We start from the raw sequence: 21,517 nt of genomic DNA on the forward strand, positions 1-21,517 counted from the left end.
TAGACGGATTAAAACCCGACTCGAGCAAACCCTAATTCCCCAATTAAACCGCAAACAAGACGAATTTGAAGGTGAAGGGTGAGGGCTTTTGTCGAAATACAAGCAAGGAATGTAGTGTAGGTGTTGAATTTGGCAATGGGGAAGAACAATGGAGGATTGAGGGATTTTTAGGAGGTTTTATCGCAAAAATAAAGGGAGAAAAAGAAATAGAATGAAAATAGAAGAGGAAAAAAATACTCCCTGCGTGTAAGTAGAGCATAGTCACTCGATCGAGTGATTTGAAACCACTCGATCGAGACCTTCTTCCTGCATTCTTCTCGATCGAGTAAAATGCCTCTCGATCGAGAACACATCTTTTTGGCCAATTCGATCGAGAGCTTTAAACTGTTCGATCGAACATTTGACCTGGGCATTCCTCTCGATCGAGTACAAAAAGTACTCGATCGAGTTGTTTTCCTTTGGCACGCATCCAAATGCAATAAATCTTTCCCAAACCTGCATAAAAACACATAGAAATACTTCCCGCAGATACCAAATCACAAAAATACGCAGTCTATATTCGGTCTTATGCTAAAACTAACTACGCTATTGTCTAACAGTCCAAAACGCAAATAAAGTGTCTAAACGTAAATTCAAATTACAAAGTTTTACAACGGGGCATTCCCCGCTCATCTTCCAAAACACTGTAACAGCCCAAAAGAGGGCTTCTGACTGGAGGAGGTCCCTTCAGCATCGCGGACCGTCCTCTTGGATCGCCATGAGCTTGAACTCGAACTGATAGAAGAAGAATAGTTTGCGTCCACATACGCCTTCACTTTCTTCTTCCCTTTAGCATTCTTACTGGCAGTGGCGTTATCATTCGCAGCATTCCCATCACTTAACTTGACTTTCACTGCACCATGACTGACAGCATCTCCAGTATCCACTCTGTGTATACCTGCAGCAAGGAAAACAACAGAATGGTCCTCCTTTTTGCTCTCAGTCTGAGGCGGAGGTGTCACTATAGCAGCGCAATACTCAATATTTTCAACTGGAGAATCTGTGTCTGGGTCTATAGAGGGTAAGGCATTACAAGGTTGAGCTTGCATAGGGGCCCTACGAGCTTTGGACTGATAAAATGTCAGTTCCTCGTCACCTAACTGGAAAGTAAGGGCCTTCCCCCCGACATCAATTATCGCGCGAGCAGTAAATAGGAATGGTCGTCCTAAAATAATAGGAGTATAAGAGTCTTTGGGTATGTCTAAGACCACAAAATCAATGGGAATAAAGGATCTCCTGATCTTCACAAGTATGTCCTCTAAGACACCTAGTGGCCATGATATAGTACGGTCGGCCATCTGAACAGTCATATTGGTGCAATTAAATTTGGTCAAACCCAATCTCTTAGCGAGAGACAAAGGTAGGACACTTACGCTAACTCCTAAGTCATATAGCGCATTGTCAATTAAGTGGGTCCCTATATGACATGGAATTGAAAAGCTACCCAGGTCTGATTGTTTGGGTGGTGTCTTATTCTGAACTAAGGCGGACTCTATTTCAGTCAAAGCCACCTTTTCTAGGTCACTAATATGCCTCTTACGCGTTAAAATTTCTTTCATAAATTTCATTTAAGAGGGTACCTGGGTAAGCAGTTCAGCGAAAGGAACATTGACATGAAGGCTCTTCAGGATATCAGCAAATTTGCCAAACTGTTGTTCGGCCTTCTTGTTCTGCAATCGCCTCGGAAAGGGAACCCTGATAGGAATTTCCAAACCTTTGTTTCTTTCTGCCAGCGTCTCAACACGATCTTCATCATTTCTATCCGATAGATTCCTTTTTCCTCTCGATCGAGGTCTTTCATCAGCAATATCATTTGATCGAGCACCATCAACAACTCGATTGAACTCCCCATTTTCAGCATCACTCGATCGAGATATGAATTCACTCGATTGAGCAGTTTTCTCAGCAATTTTCTTCGATCGAGGAGTTTCCTCCACTCGATCGAAGTCTTCATAATCAGCCATACTCGATCGAACATCAGCTTCACTCGATTGAGTAATATTCCCAGCATATCCTCTCGATTGACCTCTAGAAATGAGTCGATCGAGGATTTTCCTTGGATTCGGCATAGATTCGTCCATTGACGACTGTTAACTCTCAGCAACAACAGGTCTCGGGTCTGATATGTCCTCATCAGTTGAAATTTTGGGTCCTTCATAAGAAAGACCACTTTGCAAATTTATCAGATTAATCATCTCATGTTGGTTCTTGTCAGGTTGAGACGGTAAATGACCCGGCTTCCTTGATGATTGGTTAGCAGCGACTTGAGCTATCTGGGACTCGAGTGACTTGATCGACACATCTTTTTGTTGGTCACTCTTCTGCAACTGAACAGTCAATGCTTGTATCATTGACTTCAACTCGCTCATTTCACTAACTCCACTTGAGGAAGCACCTTGTTGCGGTGGTGGAAAGGATGTAGGCTTTTGAAAGCCTTGTTGAGCTTTGTGAGGAGGAATGTATGGTTGCTGCTGCTGCTGCGGTGGAGGTGAAGGGTTTAACACATTCTGACTAGTCCATCTGAAATTAGGATGGACTCCGCTCTGATTGTTGTAATAAGAGCCACCTTGCCTGTATTGCGGAAAGGCAAGCACTTGCTCCTTCTCAGTTAGACAGTCAACAGCAGTGTGACCGTCATTACTACCGCACCTATCACATGAAACAGTTTCTTGTCTAGTTAACAAGTGAACCGTCTATTGATCACCAGCATGCTGCAACTCTAACTTGTCAAAATGGGCATTCATGGCTTCCAGCTGAGCCAAAACTGCGCTATCAACAGAATTAACTGTCCGAATACCTCCTCTCGGGTTCCCATACTCAGCACAATGGGTAGCCATTTCCTCTATGATGCCCCATCCCTTGTCATCATCATTATTCTTCTGAAATCGCCCATTCGATGAGGTGTCTAGGATAGCACGGTGGTCGTTATACAACCCATTATAGAACTGGTTGCATAAGAACCACTGATCAAAACCATGATGAGGAAGAGACCTTACCAACTTCTTAAACCGGCACCATGCTTCATACAAGTTTTCATCTGGTGTCTGCTTGAAACTTGTAATTTTCCCTCTCAGCTGATTAGTTCGCTGTGGAGGAAAATACCTTTTATAGAAAGCAAGGGCCAAACCAGGGCCGTCTTGGATATTTGGGGGCCCCTGTGCGAAGATAAAAAACGGGGCCCTATATTTGTGAAAAGCGAAAATTTTCTAAGTTTTATATAAATCTACTCCGTATATTTTATTTATTATAAAGTCAATTTAAGAGTAACAACTAATAAATTAAAACTACGTAAAAATATAAAATGCAAGTTCTCATTTGCGAGGGCTCTTTTTCATTACAAATTGTGACGGACCCAAATATAACCATTTTAATGAGAAAATATGACCATAATTTAATACTTAACATTATGAGTGATTACTTTTCATCTTAAAGTGGTCACATTTAGGGCTGTCACAATTTATGACCGTCGCAAAACAGACTAACTGAATATAAAATTATACTTCCTCCATCTCATATGATGTACCAATTTTTTTAAAATACTCCACTCATATATTCAACAAATTGGTACATCATATAAAAACGGAGGAAGTATTACTTACTTAATTTTGTGAGCCAAACTGAAAGTTGTCTCGCACTATTTTTAGGTCATTACTTAATAGAAATTAATTTGTTAAAATAAGAATATGGTGGAAAAAATGCAATTAAAAGGCCCAACTATTAAGTGCAAGAAATTGAAAACAAAATGAAAAATATATGCGCATATGAAGAATCGAACCCGAGGAGATTGGCATGGAAAGCAAATGACAAACCACTGAGACACTATGGTTTTCAATAAAACTTATGCGCTAGATTAATATATGACTAGTAAGGTGGACTTTTGGGCGTAAATTTTTGGGGCCATGTGCAGCCGCACGGGCTGCACGGCCTCAAAGACGGGCCTGGGCCAAACTCTCCCAGTCAGTAATACCAGCTGCAGTTCGATCAAGATCAGTGAGCCACTCTCGGGCTCCATCGGTCAAAGAGAAAGGAAATAGGACCTCCTTAATCTTGTCCTGGGTCACTCCCTTAGTAGCGGGAATGATTGAGCAATAGTCTGTGAAAACTTCCATATGCTTCCGCGGATCTTCACCCGCCACACCTCGGTATAGGTTCTGTTCGACCAGATTGATGTAGGAAGGCCGAATGTCAAATGTATTCCCATCATCGGTCGCAAGTTTGAAACCTTTAGGGATTGAGGCAGCTGGGCTCTGAGTGACTCGCGATATTAGGCATTTTCACTGGACTTATGGCAGAAATAGAATTATCTTCTTCACAAGACGGGTCTTCTGCAAACAGAAAGTGCCCTAACTCAGGTTCAAAAGTACTTAAGGCTTCCTTTTGAATCTTTCTCTGCAGTCTCTGTCTATAACGAAAGGGCCTCTCTGGTTCAGGATTAGCTGGAACTAACTCCGACCTTTTAGACCTGGGCATAAATAACACTGGAGAAAATAAATAAGAACTGTCTCAAGGAATTAAAAAATTCCCTGAGACTGAGAGACAAACGAAACAAAAACAGAAAAATAGGCTAGTCGCCTCCCCGGCAACGGCGCCAAAATTTGATACTGTTGTTAGGTACCAAAAATAAATACCTAAGTACAACTAATAGAAGCTAGCAGTAAGTAGGGTCGATCTCCAAAGGGAGGCGAAGTATCTATCTGCTAAATACGTTTGTCGGGTCACAATTGGGGGTTTTAAATTTGTTTTCTAGACTACTAAAGATATAAAGCAATAGAAATAGAGACAAGAGCAATAAAGGCAAGAAAAAGCTAAGATTTATCAGATAAGGAGAGGTGTGTCAGGATTTCGGTTCACCATGGCAGTTCATCAACTCAGTCATAAATAGTCTAGACAATCTACTGTGAGAAGGGCAAGGGAAAGGTCCTTCCGGTCCGCTATCCACCCTAGATTACAACTAACTTAACTTCCGTCCTCATTAGGGTAGTCTACTGTTCATAGCAGGTCTTTTCATTCTAATCTTCCGATCTAGGAGCGAATTTAACCAGATTAAAGTCGTTTAGAAGCGTGCACTCAACTAAACATATTACAGTCATATTGCTATGATCACAGGTTCTCACAATTAATCACTTAGCTTATTCACAAAATCGTCACATTACTACCATGGCTCCCCTAATCCTAACATAAAGGATTTAGCTACTCATGCTATCAGATTTAACAACAATAACGATAAATACACTAATAAGAGACATGATAAAGAGAGTAAAGAGATGAATTGTATACTAACAATGATAACAATAAGAATTAAAGGACAAAAGGCAAAGTAGAACAATAATTAAGGGCAAGCAAAGGATTATATTGAGATTAAGGGTAAAGAAAGATTACAAAGGAGCGAACCCGGCATAAAGAACAAAGTAGCAGCAGTAATTAAGAGAAGTAAAGAGAGTATTAAGTGTATGAAAAGTTTGTTTATGACCTAATGACGACTTCTCTTATATAGGGGAGCGTTTTATTAACATAAATAAACCTAACACGAAATAATAATCCCGTGTATATAAGCTATCCACTCGATCGAGACCTTTTATTCCTCTCGATCGAGTGGTTCTCCTCCAGATGTTCTCGATCGAGCAAAAGTAGCTCTCGATCGAACATCTCCAAAACAGCTACCTTCGATTGAGTTCAGAAACCACTCGATAGAACATCTTCATCTGCCAAACTACTCGATCGACCTATAAAAGCTCTCGATCGAGTATCTTCCACTGAAAACAGCCTTGACTTCGTTTGGTTAGTCTTCCACGGACTCCTTCACGCTTCCCGAGGTACGACTTTCTGCTCTAAAACCTCCATCTCCTCAAAATGCATGCTAAGACGGACGAAAAAGGCACGGTTTCGCTACTTTAAGATCCATTTCTGCAATTAAGACAAAACAAACCAAAGTAGCCAATTCGGGGCATTTTGCAATACAAAGCAATACAAGTGACATGAAAATGCGTGCAATAAGAGGCTAAAAAAGCTATATAAATTTCACGTATCATCATAACTGCCATAAGAATTGTGTTCCAGTTTGATAATTATTGAAGCAATGCAATAACATTGTTATTACCTTATTGCCTAAAGTGGATATACCTGAAAATGTAATGCGGTTTAGGTCTATTGCTTGTTGTAACATTATTTACAAGTGTTTGTCTATAGTGCTTTGTAACAGAATAAGCCTTATTTGTCAGGATTTGATCGAACTTTATAAGAGAAAGGTTTGGTCCCTAGGGCTTTAATGAAATTGATCTATAAAAGACCTATGATTCTCTGAAATGGCCTTTCCACGATCATTAAGCTTATAATACAATGTATTTCTACTCTTTCATACTCTATTGCTTTGAATGGTGAGGTGTTTGTTTTTTTTTAAAGGAAGGAGGGGGTTAAGACATGGAGACCCACTATCTCCTCTCATGTTCACTTTATGTCTTGAATATTTCAATAAAATTTTATTGATTATTCAGAATCATGAAAGGTTTAGGTTTGTGGATAGGGGCCACCCGCGCCGCGCGCATCCGCGCGTTGTGGTTTTGAGGCGGCGACACTTCTCCCACGGAACCTTGGTTTTCCAAAGCACGTCATGGGCCGTTACCGATTTGTGAGGTATTGAAACCGGTGAAAGGTTGAATAAGCCTGCATTTGTGGAGTCGCCACCAATTTATTGTGGAAAATTGGAAACCGTTCGAATACCTCGTGCCATGTTAAGACACTAAGTAATGACATGAAAACTAAGAACTCGTTACCCTTAACATTCTATGTCTAGAATGACTCTCGAGATGCCAATGGACACGGATGTCTAGAGGTAACTGGAGTAAGGGTTGAGGTACGTATCAGGAAGTTCTTTAATTCGAACACCTAATCCCGCCCGCCTCGATAACGGCCTCTACTAATGATTAGGGAAATCTTTCATATTTGATATGTCGTCGATGTAATGCATGCAATCCAACAAACATGGATTAATCCTAACATGTGAGATTAGACTATGTCGGTTAACACGTGTTTTAGCAAACCATTTGGTCGAAGTAAAAGTTAGATTCAATACATGTGAATGTCATACAACTAAATCATACATAATAATAATTACGATAAATGAATTACAATAATTACAAGCTCTATTTGATCTACGTCAAAAGCATGCTCAAAGACGGGATTTCGAAGAAGAAAATAAAAGAAAAAAATAAAATTAGAATTAAAATATGAAAATATGTCAGATTAGAGGTGATAATAAGAATGATAGTTGATTTAAACCGTAATTATGAGCTATGTCAAAGCGAGAAAAAGTTCAGAGGTAGAAACCAACCCAGAACAGGCGCATCATCTGCTGCGTCCTCTGGAAGAGGCGCAACACTTTATGCGTCTGTTCTAGAGCTAGGTTCTTGCTGTGAAGTCAGAATCACAACAACGTTATTGTTCATTGGTAGATTTAAGATGAATTATCGATAATAGACTCGAATTGAATTGTTTTAACCGATCATATGTATTTGGGCAAGTCATAAAACGAATTAAAACAAGAAATTACAGCGGTTTACATGTTTACGATCATACAATGAACTCGTGTCGAAAATACAAAAAGGCAAAATTTGAGGTTAGATTAAGACGAAACTGGATAAATAAAATTTGGAAGAAAACTTATGTATCAAATTGGGACTCTAGAACCTCAACATGAACAAGTCGAAACCTCGAAGAATCGATTTGAATTAAAACGGCGAAAACCCGCAAGTATTGAATTGCTCGGGAATAAGGACGAATTAAGCATTGTAATTAAAAAGGGAATTGTTAAAATATGATTTATATACTGAAATAATAAAAAGAACGAAGGAAAATGAAAGAATAAGAAAAGGAGGAAATTTGCAGGAAGTCGAGGAAGAAGAAGAAGAGCAGGAGCAACAGGCAGCCTCTGGAAGAGGCGCAGCAAGGATGCGATCCTTCCTGAAGGCGCAGCTGCTGCTGCGTGTCTTCTCGACGTCTGACCTCTGCTGTTTCGTAAAAACGGTTTTAAAAGGTGGATTTTAAATCGGTTTTCGAACGTGCTCTTGATATAGATTTACATTACTTGATACAAAATAAAAGTACAATAATAAAATGGGATTTACACCCTCAGACTTACATGTTTGACGAAACGAGATTAACTAAAGTTAACGTTTAGTGATTGCTTGACTCAAATATGCGTTGAAAGTGCCCTCGTTAGAGGATATAGTAAATTGATTAGGTTGATTAAAGGTGGAGTTGGTCAAATTGGTCGGTCTATGCAACGTGACTGAGACTCAGAATGATCTGATCTTACGTGGTCGATTGATCAAGCACGTAGGCGTTGAAAAGCAATAGCGTAGTCTAGAATGAGAGAGAGAGAGAGAGAGAGAGAGAGAGAGAGAGAGAGAGAGAGAGACGGAACACTCGCGTGCCAAATATGGAGGCCGAAGGCCTCCATCTATAGTACTAAATATATGGAAGAGTTTAGGAATGACACGAATATGGAAACAAATTTCGGAAATATTCTGAAAAATGCGAAAAGAGGACTGGAGAAGAGGCGCATCAACTACTGCGATCCTTCGAAGCGGCGCAACACTTGCTACGTCATTTCTCTAGAGGTTTCCTTCTCAGCAAGAAAGATTTCCGTGTTTTATTATGGAATTTCGATAGATTTACACTTCCTTATTCCGTGAAACACAATATTACGGTAGATATTTACTTAAAATATTAATTTTAGTTAGGAATAAATATCTAGAGAATTCTAGAGCATTCCAGAATATTCCGACTCGGCATTTAAACGGTTTTTAGAAAATGAAGCGGTTTTTGACCCGGACTCCAAATGAACTCTAATTACTGTCAAAACGATCGTATCGGTGCGTAGATGATGACCCAGGGGTTGACTCGAGTGTTTGAGCTATCATTTGACGATGAAATTACGAACTGTCATAAATCGTTCCGCGTAACAAACATGCGGCCCAATCATCCCTGGCTGGTTGGTTGGATGTGTAGAAATGAGGTATCTACAAGGTTACATCCCTTATGTAAGAGGGTCAAACTCAGTCACCTCTACTTTGCTGATGACCTTATCATGTCTTGTAGGGGAGTTAAATGTTATATGGAGTTGATGATTAACACCTTTAATTTGATTACTTCTCTAAAGCTTCTGTTCTTATCATGGAGATGAGTAAATAAAACGTTTACAATAATGAAACATATTGTAAGAGGAGTGTAGCAGGCTACAAGTATGATGAGGGGTTATTCAGTTCCTTTCAAATACCTTAGGATTAATGTATCTCTTAAGAGACTATCTGTGCTAGATTGTTGTTGCTTGATTGAAAAAAGGTGATGGATAGGACAAGGGAGCTGGGAGCCATAAATTTATCTTATGGAGGGTGTTTGGTCGTGTTGATTAAATATGTGCTAAGTACTCTACACAACTAGTGTGGCATGGTAATGAGTTAAAGGATGGCCATGCGCTTGTTTCCTATGACAAAATGTGCAATATATGGAGACAAAGGTTGGTTAGGTTCTGAAGAATATGCATTACTGGATTGTTGTCTATATTGGAAAGTATGTGGGGTGGATAGAAATAGAAACTAACCACTTGTGGGTTAAATGAGTTCATTCCATCTATATAAGTATATAACAGATACAAATTAGAAGAATTATTAGTCAAGTGAATGTTCAAGTTGGGCTTGGAAAAAGGTGTACCAAACCAAGAAGAAACTTAAATCATTCATGTTTTATAACACTTGAAGACATTCTTGTGTGAATTACAACCTGCACAATGGTTATTCTTTGGTTGGAGACCGGTGGTGCGGATGTTTCCTGGTTCCCATGGACCCTCAATGGATGGCTAAGTATTTATCTAGATTATTTCTCAACACCACAAAGATTATTGACCCAGGATAGATTGGTGAGATTGCTCATTCTAATAGTTGTTATCTTTGTGGGTTGATGGAAGAAGATCATGCTCAACTCTTTTTCAGATGTGTGTTCAGCTAGAGATGTGCGAGAATCCGATCAGGCTGGCTTCAGGTGCATATTCTAGAGCAGCATGTGCAACATGTGATTAGATGAGGGATTGGACTGAGGATGATGTCATTTCTTATGAACAAGGTTTTGGCTATGAGATTGGGAAGTCTTACATACCACATCTAGGCTTGCAGGAATAGGAGTAGATGTGATGGTGTCCTTCTTAGACCTCAAATGCTTTGTACTTTTGATAAAAATGATATATGTAACAGCCCCTTCTTGCCCGGCCAAAGCAATGAGAGGATGTTACTATATCGGTCTCCCGAGACGGTGAAATCGGAGTTGCAATTAAGAAACAATTTAAATAAATAAAGTATTTAGTGAATTACACAACCATGAATGAATAAATAAAGGAACGATACAACTTATGACTATTAAACTCTTCTACTGAAGTGACCCTCGACTCCAAGCCAAAAGCTCGCCCCATCTCCCACATGACATCAAAACAACCTATACTCAACCTGCTCCCCATATGATCGGAATATGGATCGACACAGGCCACCCCGGAAATAGGTGACAATTACACAGACACATAACACGTCAGTTTCAATAAGTAAATATAAGACACAACATGATAAATAACTATGCAACATGCCAATGATATGAATGAGTGTGGACGTGGGCCACAGGCCGGTCTGCGGATTTGGGCCACCTGCATGCCAAGCCAAACTGTGGACATGCAGCGGTCTTTTGAAAGCCACGCTCGGCGGCGTAAGAATGATTTCGACCGGATCGCTTTAGATTGGTCGGTTTCGTCTCGGCAAAGGTCTCGAAACGATGTTAGAGATGTTCGGAGTCGCCACCAAGCATTTGTGGGATGCTTGGAACCCATTCGAATCCACTTTATACCTCGCTCAAACGAAGCACAAAGCAGTGTTTGATATAGGTACTAAAGAAAAGGACTCGTTCCCTTTTTAGCATTCTATGCCTAAAATGACTCTCGTACGCCCTGGATAAGGCCATCCACTATCCAAAGGTTCTGATTAAGGGGTGAGGGTATGTATTGGAAAGCCCTTTAATCAGATACCTAATCCCGCCCGCGTTAGCGGCCTCTACTGATCGATCGTGGTTGTTTAAGTGCAAAAGTTGATAAGACAGTGTAAATGCATGAATGCACATCCAAAAGTGTTAACCTAACATGTGAGCTTTCTAAGTCGGTTTGTTAATCAAAATATCAAGCATAAGATGTCAAGTTGGATTTAGATAGATTTGCATGTGAAAACGGAAATTAAACATCCATTCACCAAGTTCGGGTTATGATGCTTAACACGATCCATTTATTGAAAAAGGGTGTCAAATGACAAAGTGTAAAAACATAAGCTTGTCAATCTGATCCGTCATGTATTCGGATTAACCGTAATCGGGATTGTCCTAGACAAGTGCTAAAAATGAGGCAGAACAGTGCCAGGCAGCCCCATAGGGGCGCGAGCCTATTGGCGAGGGTAAGGGCTCTGCCCTAGTTTTGAAAGATGGAAACAGACGGTCGCTTGGGGCGCGAGCCATGAGCCGACCAAAGGGGGCGTCTCCTGGTTGTTAAAAAGGTTGTTTAAAACCGTATTTGTGATTAAATAATTTGCAAGTATGATTTGCATGACTCAGAAGAATTAGTATCATATTAGTAATATTCGTTGTCGGATTTGAAAGTTTGAAAAGTATAATTTACAAATAAAAATGTAAAATGTTTGATTTGAACTAAATATGTTTAGTTCATTTCTTTATAATTAGTAAAATTTGTCATCGTACTCAGATTAAACCGACATGGTATAAAGAACCAAGGATGATTATGAATTATGACTAATATATTTGCAAATGTAAGCAAATGAGAAAAATGGTAAATAAAATGAAAGGGGATTAAAATACCTGTTTTAGCAGGATTTTTATTGATCTAGAGCGTCCTGCCAGGGATTTATGTGTAGGGTGATCTAACTCGAATAACTCGCCTGATTGGTATAATTAAATGTAAAACAAATTAATAAATAATGACACAAGGATTTATACGTGGAAAAACCCTGGGAATAAGGGAAAAAACCACGGGCACCAAGCCAGGAGTGATTGTTACTATGATTTTAGGTAGCCTGACAGAGTATTGTTATATCAGGCGTGACAGGCGAATATATAGCTTAAGAATACAAAGAATATGAGTAAAAGTGATGGTCTTTTTGATAATGCCTCTTGTCTTCTCCTCCTTTCTATTTATAGGTGGTTATTTCCAATTGTTTTTGTGCCATTTAGGTTTTCCTGGTAAATAGGGGATGTGCCCTATTTACTCGGAGGTGGTTGCCTTTAGACTAGCCGTTGCTTTGACTGCTTCTTATATCTTTTGGCTTCTTGAATTGGTCTTCCTTTTTTGTAGGGAATATACATAAACTGCCTGTTTGTAGCCTGAAGTAGCCTGGTGCTTTTTCTTTTCAGGCTGCTGGTTGTCTTTCACCTGTCTTTTATCAATTCCTGCTTGGTGCCTATCCGCGTTGAAGTAATGCCTGATTTTAGTTATCTTTGGCCTGGGAATTGTCCTTGGTCGTTGTCCGCCTATTCAGGTCGGGCAGATAATTTAGGGCCCAACAATTGCCCCTTATCTGCTTATTCCTTTATTGGGTCTGGCCAGGAATGAGGAGATAAAAATTTGGGCCAGGCAAGTGATTTGTGCAGGGACTTTCTATCGGATTCAGAATTTGTGTTTGATTCAACTTCTTGTAACGGTTACTTGCCATAAATAGGGTAGGTTCACAAAACCCTAGGAGAGTCATGGTTGATCTTAACCACTTGCTTTCCTAGCCGTTATAGTTTTGCGGCTATAAATATCCTGCTTATTCCGTGTATGTCTTCACATTCCAATCTCTAACTTTCTTCTTTCTCTTTCTAAAAAATTCTCCCTTTGTAAAAAATTCATTTCCCAAAAAAATAATATATGGCTGGTGGCGGAGAAAAGACAAAGACTTCAAAAGCTCCTGCTGAGGTCGAAAAAGTTCCTGTTGAAGTTGAGATGGTTTCTGCTGAGGTTGAGGGGGTCCCTGATGTCATCCCTGAGGATGATGTGGTGGAGGTTGTTCCTCCTCCAGAGATTCTGTCTATGTCTTATAAGAGGGTTGAGTATTCTCCTAATAAGGCTTTGGCAGTCTCTTTCCATGAGGCTAATCAACTGAAACCTGCTTTTGAGCATTATATAAAAGGCAGGGGTCTCATTCCTCATGGGCTGAAGTTTGGATTCCTGAGAATGGTCCTATCAGGGCTAATTGGAGTAGCCCGGGTTGGTTCTGTATTTTTAAGTGGGCTTTCAGGGGTGGTGGTCAACTTCCCCTTTCTCCTTTTATGGCTGAGGTGATTAGGGCTATTAGGGTTCCTCCGTTTCAACTCATGCCAATGGTTTGGAAGATTGTCCATTCTATTGAGCATTTATGTTCTAAGCATAAGTTGGTTATTACCCTGGATGATTTTAAGAATGTCTATCACCTGAAGAGTCATTCTACTGGGAGGTTTAATTTTCGAGTCAGGTCAAAGATGGCTCACCTGATCACCAATTTTGATTCAGGGGATGATAAAGGCTGGGCTCAAACTTATATGTTTATCAAGGCTGACTCAATTGCCCCTGACCTGGACTATCTTAATTACCCAGCTGTTGAAGGAGGTAATCTTTCTTTCCTGCATTATTTTTTGGTTTGGTAATAATATTTTTTGGAGAGTTTACTTACTTTGCCCGTGCTTTTTAGTAAATGACTGGGTGAATGATCCTGATGCTGAGGGGTCGGCTGACCGGATAGCAGCATTTATGGCATTGGCTGAAGAGGAGAGGGCTTGGCCTGCCTGTCTGGGGCAAGCTGCTATGCCTCGTTTTAAGAAGGCTAAGTTGAGCACTTATAAGCCTGTGAAGAGCACTAAGGTTCCAGGGGCATCTTCGTCAGGGAGTAAGTTCTTTTGCTTGTTTTGTCATTCTGTTTCCTGTATTGGATTCATGCTTATATTGCTGATTTAGAAACTCGTCGTGCAGCTACCAGGGCTTCTGCCAGAATTGCTAGTTTTGGTCTGTCTTTGGTGAAGGCAGGGGTTTCTCAAATTACAGGGGAGAAGTCAAAGAGCAGTGAGGCAACGGGGAGTGATAGTCTTGTTCAAATTCGGAATCATGCGGGGGCTCGGTTGGTGTCGCCTGAAAAGATTGTGGATGAAAGTGATCGTCCTGAGAAGAGGAAGAGAGTGGATGAGTCTTTGGGAGGAGTTCATGAGGTCAGGGGAGTCAGGGCTCGTATGGATGAGGTCCAGTTTGCTAAGGATCAAATTCAGGCTCAGGCTTTTGTGGTTGATGATCCTTATTTCAAGTACCAGGCAGAGGAAGCTTCTGCTCGTGCTTTGGCTGCTATGTATCGTTCCAGGGATTATGCTGCCAACTTGGTTACCATGCTTCAGGAGGTATATATTTTTTGTCTTTGTTTGTTGTGGGTTTTTGTGTGTGTTTTCTTTTTTGTGGCTTAGATGGGCATTTTCTTTTGTTTTAGAATGTTAATGATGTGCTGAGGAGTGCCTGTCAACTGGAATCAGCCCATGGTCTAAAAAATGCCTTGGATTGGGAGGTACAAATCTTGAAGAAAGATGCTGACAAGTTTAAAGCTGATTTGGAGGTGTCCAAGGCTGAGAATCATTCATTGAAGGAGGATAATGAGGCAGGGAAGGCTCGGTTCTTTGGTGGAGTCTGCTAAGCTAAAATCGCTCAGGATGCCTTGAAAGCTCTTCGAGGCTAAGTTTGATATTGCCCAGGAAGAATTGAAGGTCGAAAAACAAAGCTATGCGGGAGCGATTAAAGGTAAATGAAGAATTGGTCAGTAGAGAGGGATGAGGTTCGGGCCGGTATAAAGATGCTTTGCATTGTATTTCTTTGGCAAGGGTCGTGTGGATGCCATGAAAGAGCCTCACAAGTCGGCCTTTTTGGAATCCCGATCGAATTGGTGATCTCAATACCACTTATCCTGAGCTTTGTAAGTTGCATGCTGACGAGGAGGTGGACTCTCCTCCATCCAAAGGGAAAAATAGTGATGTTGAAGGGGATGGAGATGAAGAAGAGGAGGCTGCTGATGAGGGGATTGGTTCTGCTACTGTGTCCAAGGTGGGCTAGTTTGATTTTTTCTGTTTGTGGGATTTTGTGTTGTTTTGGCCTATTCAGGGGGGGATGTTCCCTGAACAAATAATTTAGGATTTGTTTTGGTTTTTGTTGGCTTTGCCTGGATAAACGGTGTGTTCTTCCTGCCTGGGAGGGGTGTATTCCTGGGTAGGTTTTAATATATATATCCTTTCCTTGATTTTCTTGCTGTTTTTGACTGGAATTTGTACCTGTACATTCATGTGATATTTTTTGTTAGAGTAATGCCTGTCAGGAGGGCTTATGGCCCTCATTCCTGTGTTTATGGGAAATGGTGGCTTTATCTGCCTGTCAGGAGGGCTTTTAAGAATGAGGGTGGTTGCCGGTCAGGAGGGCTTATGGCCCTCACTGTCGAGGGGCTTCTTTGACAAGTACTATGGTCTATTCCACCTTTGTACTTGTCTTTTTATGTACTTGAGCTCGCTTTAATTTTCGGGTCGAGCAGTGCAAAAGTGCCAAATTAGAGCATTTTTAGAAATGCTGTTCAGGTTGGGTGGAGTGGCCCTCAATCCTGAACATTTGTTTAAGCCTAAAGTATAACATAATAAGTGAAAAGAAGGCGTAAAACAAGTTTTCAGGATTTGAAATAAAGTTTTAGGTGAAATTAAGAATAACAGGCAAGTAACTTAGCACATAGCAGGTATGAAATAGTTTTAGGTGGGAACTTAGCACATAGCAGGTATGAAATAGTTTTAGGTGGGAACTTAGCACATAGCAGGTATGAAACTTAGCACATGTATATAGGGTGGGTAGTTTTACCTGCTTCTCGTATATGAAATAGTTTTAAGTGGGAAATGTTCCAAGATCCGGGGATCATTTCTCCTTCCAAAGTTTGTAGCCTGTAAGCTCCCTGTCCCACTATTGAATCAATTAAGTACGGGCCTTCCCATGTAGGGGCTAGTTTGCCTGCGTTCTTTTCTCTGGTGTTGGGGAAAACTTTCCTTAATACCAGGTCTCCTTCTTTGAATACTCTGATGTTGACATTTTTGTTATAACTCCTGGCTACTGTCTGTTGGTAGGCGGCTAACCTGACTTTGGCTGCATCTCTCAGTTCTTCTGTTAAGAGTAGGTTATCTTGCAATAGGGGCCTGTTCTCTTCTATTGTGTTCAGGCTGCTTCTGGTAGTTGGCACATGAATTTCTGCTGGTATTACTGCTTCGCAGCCATAGACCAGGGAATATGGTGTTTGGCCTGTGGCTGTTTTGGGTGTGGTCCCGGCCCCAGGACTAGGGGAAGCTCTTCTGCCCATCTTCCTTTTCTTCTTTTCAGCTTTTTCTTCAGGCAACTGATTACTATTTTGTTGCTTGATTCTGCTTGGCCGTTGGCTTTAGGGTAGCCTGGTGTAGATGTGACTAAATTGATATTCCATTGTGCACGAAATTAGTGTTTTCTTTCCCACAAATTGTGTCCCATTATCACGACTATTTCTCAAGGTATTCCATATCTACATATGATATTCCTCTTGATAAATGATATGACATCTTTTTCTTTGACTTGCCTGTAAGAGTCTGCCTCTATCCATTTGGAAAAGTAGTCAGTCATTGCTAGCATGAAGACTTTTTGTCCAGGCGCCTGAGGTAGCTTCCCTACTATGTCCATGCCCCATTTCATGAATGGCCAGGGGGCCGAGATGAAATGTAGTAGTTCGATGGTTGATGGATATAAGGGGAATGGATTTGACAGCTTCACATTTTGAGTCGTATGCTATGCAGTCGCTCTCGGGGTTGGCCGAAGTAGCCTGTCCCGAGAATTTTGCTTGCCAGCTCCTTCCACCTTTATGATTTCCGCAGATCCATTATGTATGTCTTCTATGACTTGGTCAAGCTTCATTTGGTTCCAGGCAACGTAAGTAGGGTCCAGCCTGAGACTTTTTAAACAAGGTGTTATTTATAATGGTATAGGTGGATGCTTTGATTTTCAGGGCCCTTGCTTCGTTTTTATTTGTAGGGAGTATCCCCTGTAGGAACCAATCATAGTAAGGTTTAGTCCAGGAATTTGTATCTTCCTGGATAGGGCAAATTTGTTCAGGCCTTTCTATGGTTGGTTCCAGCAGGGATGATGGGTATTTTGTCAAACACAAAGCAGGGCTGAAATTTGATCCCAGATCGGCTAGGGCATCCGCCTGGGTATTTAAGTCCCTTGGTATTTGGTCAATGTCAAAGGTTTTGAATTTTTTGCAAAGGTTTTTGACATATTCCAAATAGAGTATCATCTTTGAATCTTTTGCAGCATATACTCCTTTAACTTGATTGGAAATTAAGAGAGAGTCAGTTTTTACCTTGAGGTTTGCTACACCGAGTTCTATACATACCTTTAATCCAAAGAATCGGGGCTTCATATTCAACCTCATTATTCGTGGCTTTGAACTCACAACTAATAGCCTGTGCAATCGGTCTCCCGTGGTAATTTTAGGACTAATCCTAGGCCAGTGCCTTTCATATTTGTTGCCCCATCTACATGGAGAGTCCATTCCTGGTCTGTTTTTTGGGTGTCAAGAAGATTGACCTCTTTTATGAGGTCTGGTTCTAGGGTAGGGGACCGAATTCACCACGAAGTCTGCTAGTGCCCGAGATTTAATTGCTCCCGGGTTCAAAGGTTATATCATAGGTGCTGATTTGTACTGACCATTTTGCCATTCTGCCTGACAACTCGGGCTTTCTCGGAGACAGATTTGATAGGCAAGTTGGTTCTTACAATGATTGGGTGACTTTCAAAATAAGGTCGAAGTTTAGTGCCGGACATTACTAAAGCAAGTACATATTTTTCAAGTAGGCCATACCTGGTTTCTGCATCTAAAAGACTTTTACTTACATAGTAGACTGGATGTTTGGCCATCAATTTCTTTGGTCGACTCCACTTATCTTGTTTCGTGATGATAGGTAGACCGTCGGGGTTCTCCTTTGTCGATTTGGCAAGTAGCGAGGTGTAGTCGGTATGTTTTGAGCTCCTGGAAGGCTGACTCGTGTTCGTGCAACCATTTGAATGCTTTGTTCTTCCCGAGTAGGTCATAGAATGCCTTGCATCTCACCGATGATCCGGAAATGAATCTATTCAGTGGTCGCAACTCGTCTCGTCGTTTTTGAATATCTTTGACCGACTTGGGGATTCCAGTTCTAGTATGGCTCTTATTTGTTCTGGGCTAGCTTCTATTCCTCTTTTGGTCACCATGTACCCCAAGAATTTTCCCGAGGATACCCCGAAATGGCATTTGGATGGGTTGAGTTTCATATTGAAATCTTCTAGGATTTTAAAGGTCAAGTTTCCAAGTCCCCGACATGATCTTGACTTTCTTTGATTTGACTACCATGTCATCAATATAGACTTCCATGGTGTCCCCTATTTGGTCTTTAAACATTGTATTGACCAGGCCTTGGTATGTCGCCCCTACATTTTTCGTGCCAAAGGGCATTCTTTGTATGTAATATATGCCCCTTTCCGTGATAAATGCAAAGATGTTCCCGATCGAGATGGGTGCATCTTGATTTGGTTGAATCCACTTGAGGCATCCATGAATGTCAGGAGTTCATGTCCTGTTGTAGCATCCACCATTGCGTCTATGTGTGGGAGTGGAAATGGGTCTTTTGGACAGGCTTTATTGAGGTCTGTGTAATCTACACAAACTCTCCACTTGCCATTCTTCTTCTGAACCACCACTACGTTGGCTAGCCAGCTAGGGTACATGACTTCTCTTATCATCCCCATGTCCAATAGTTTGTCTACTTCTTCATTGATGATGGCATGTCTTTCAAATGGCAAACTTTCTTCTTTTCTCACTGGACAGGCTTATAAGACTCATCAACATTTAGTTTATGTGTAATAATATTGGCATCTATTCCGGTCATATCAAAATGTGACCAGGCAAAACATGAAGATTTACCTCTAAGAAAATTTACTAATTCTCGCCTGATATGATCGGGGACATCGATCCTACCAAGATGCGTGCCTGTCGGGTACTCGGGTCTAAAATTACTTGATCGGTTTCCATTTTGGTTTCGCCACATGAGTTGTCCCGACAGTGGTATCGTAATTGCTAGGCGAGGGACTTACCTGCCTTGGAAGGCTTTAGTGACTCAAGATAACATTCCTGGCAGATTTTTGTTCACCTTTAATGGTTGCTACTCCCCATTCTGTTGGAATTTTGATACATTGGTGATAGGTGGAGGGTATGGCTCTCACGTTGTGGATCCATGGTCTTCCTAATATGGCATTATAGGATGACAGGCGATCAGACTCCAAATCTTTCATATGAAGATACTCCTTCTACATATGTGGGCGGTGTATTTCTCCCGTGTGTTTCTTGTTTCTCCACTGAATCCTACTAGGACATTAGACTTCTTTATGATTTGGCTTTCATCAATCTTCATTGCTTTAAGGACATCAAGCATGATCGGGTTTATCGAATCGCCTCCATCTACCAGGATTCTCATGACACGTGCAGTCCCTATTTGCATGGTGATTACCAGGTGTCATGGTGGAGGTCTAGAATGCCCCATATATCGTGTCGTCAAAAGTAATTTGAGGTAAATTGATAGGTTTAAAAGGAGATTTCATTTTTGACTCCCTGGCAATTTTCTTAGCAAATTTAACTGGTCAAAGCCACAAATTTTCGATCCTCCATTGATGAATTTGACTTCATAAATGGGTGGTGCGGGGGGTAGGTCACGTTGTTGCCTTTCGTGTTTCTTCTTGTTCCGTCATCTTCCCTCGCTCTTTGTTTGCATCAAGTCTTTCTGGTATCCTTTCTTTAGCAGGTAAGCCACTTGTCTCCGTAATCCCGGCATTCTTCTCATTGTGTGACCTATGTCCATGTGAAATTCACACCACCTGGTGGTGTCCTTTCTTGAGTTGGGGTTGTCTGACTTCTTTGGCCACTTGACAATGTCTCCCATATGGTCAAGCCTCTTGATTAATCCTGCAATGTCAACAGAGAAGTTATATTTCTGGACAGGAGGATAAGTATAGGAGTTACCTCGTTGTTCATGTGTATAGTTGACTTCTGATCTGTCAGGTCTTGGGTAGGGAGATGGCCTGGAACTGCTTCCTTTGTTGTTAAAGCTTTTCCTGTTGGTTTTGTCATATCCTGAGTTGTTGTCGCATTATCCGCCTTGTAGCCTTTTTCTTCTTCCACTGATATAGCCTATGGCTAATGCTTGGACATCTTCAAAGGTATGACAGGGCTTCATGGTCATTTCATCGTAGAAGTCACTGTCCAGGGGTAGCCCTTGCCTGAAAGCTTCAACGGCTGTTCCAACATCACATCTGGGGATTGACACTTTTTCTTTGTTGAATCTTGTCATGTATGATCTGATGGATTCTCCAGGCTTCGTTTAACTCGTACAGGTCACTGGATCTCTTTTCTAGTTCCCCTGCAAACCGATGATTGAAAGAATTGACCAGGTCAAGTGAAAGGACTTGATGCTTCCATTTGGCAGGTTTATGTACCATTGCAAGGCAGTCCGTTCGAGTTGTTCCAAATCCCTTACACATGCAGACTTGACGTAGTTCATCGGGAATTGATGCCGCCAAAGATCCTTTGCTTGTAATAGGCAACATGGTTTTGTGGATCCGTGGTTCCATCATAGATTCTCATTGAGGGAATCACAAATTTCTTTGCGCAGTCTATTTTTGCTATTTCATCCACGAAGGAGAATCAAAGATAGCTTTCTGGATTTGCTTCTTCAATTGGGGTAGGAACTCCTGGGATCTTTTCAAATCTCTCGTGAAGTTTTTGGATTTCTGGAGCATAGCCATCATAATGGTCGTGTTGGTCCAGGTCTTGGAGTTCTTGATTTTGGAGTTCTCCTGAGTCCATTTCTTCTCCTGCTTTGGATTTTGATGGAGTTGGAGTACCAATATTAGAGAAGTCAATGTTCCTTATGATGGAGGAGAATGGTGTGCCAGTGGACTTTCAATTTTGATCCTGAAGCTTTTTCTCCCAAATTTGTATCTTTAGGTGGATTCGATTCTTTCAATTTTGCCACTTGACTTGACTGGATCATTTTTTGTTTCATTGTTCCATCTCCAACAATCGTTGTTTGTTTGTGACTAATTGTTGCTCAATGCTATCTCCTGCCATTTTTTCTTAGTTTTCTGTGGTATTTGATGGTGGGCTTTTGATTATTTTTGAGTTAGATGCCCCACGGTGGGCGCCAATTGTTTTAGCAGGATTTTTATTGATCTAGAGCGTCCTGCCAGGGATTTATGTGTAGGGTGATCTAACTCGAATAACTCGCTTTGATTGGTATAATTAAATGTAAAACAAATTAATAAATAATGACACAAGGATTTATACGTGGAAAAACCCTGGGAATAAGGGAAAAA

At 41.0% G+C, this 21,517-nt stretch overlaps 1 non-coding gene across 1 annotated transcript; it reads left to right on the forward strand.

The window, feature by feature from the left end:
• Positions 1-3,009: 3,009 nt before the first annotated feature.
• Positions 3,010-3,115, forward strand: LOC141609807 (small nucleolar RNA R71). Its single transcript, XR_012527716.1, has one exon. It is a non-coding gene; the product is annotated as a small nucleolar RNA R71 (small nucleolar RNA).
• The last annotated feature ends 18,402 nt before the right edge of the window (positions 3,116-21,517 follow it).

Source organism: Silene latifolia, chromosome 10, assembly GCF_048544455.1.
Source record: "Silene latifolia isolate original U9 population chromosome 10, ASM4854445v1, whole genome shotgun sequence".
NCBI classification, from domain to species: domain Eukaryota; kingdom Viridiplantae; phylum Streptophyta; class Magnoliopsida; order Caryophyllales; family Caryophyllaceae; genus Silene; species Silene latifolia.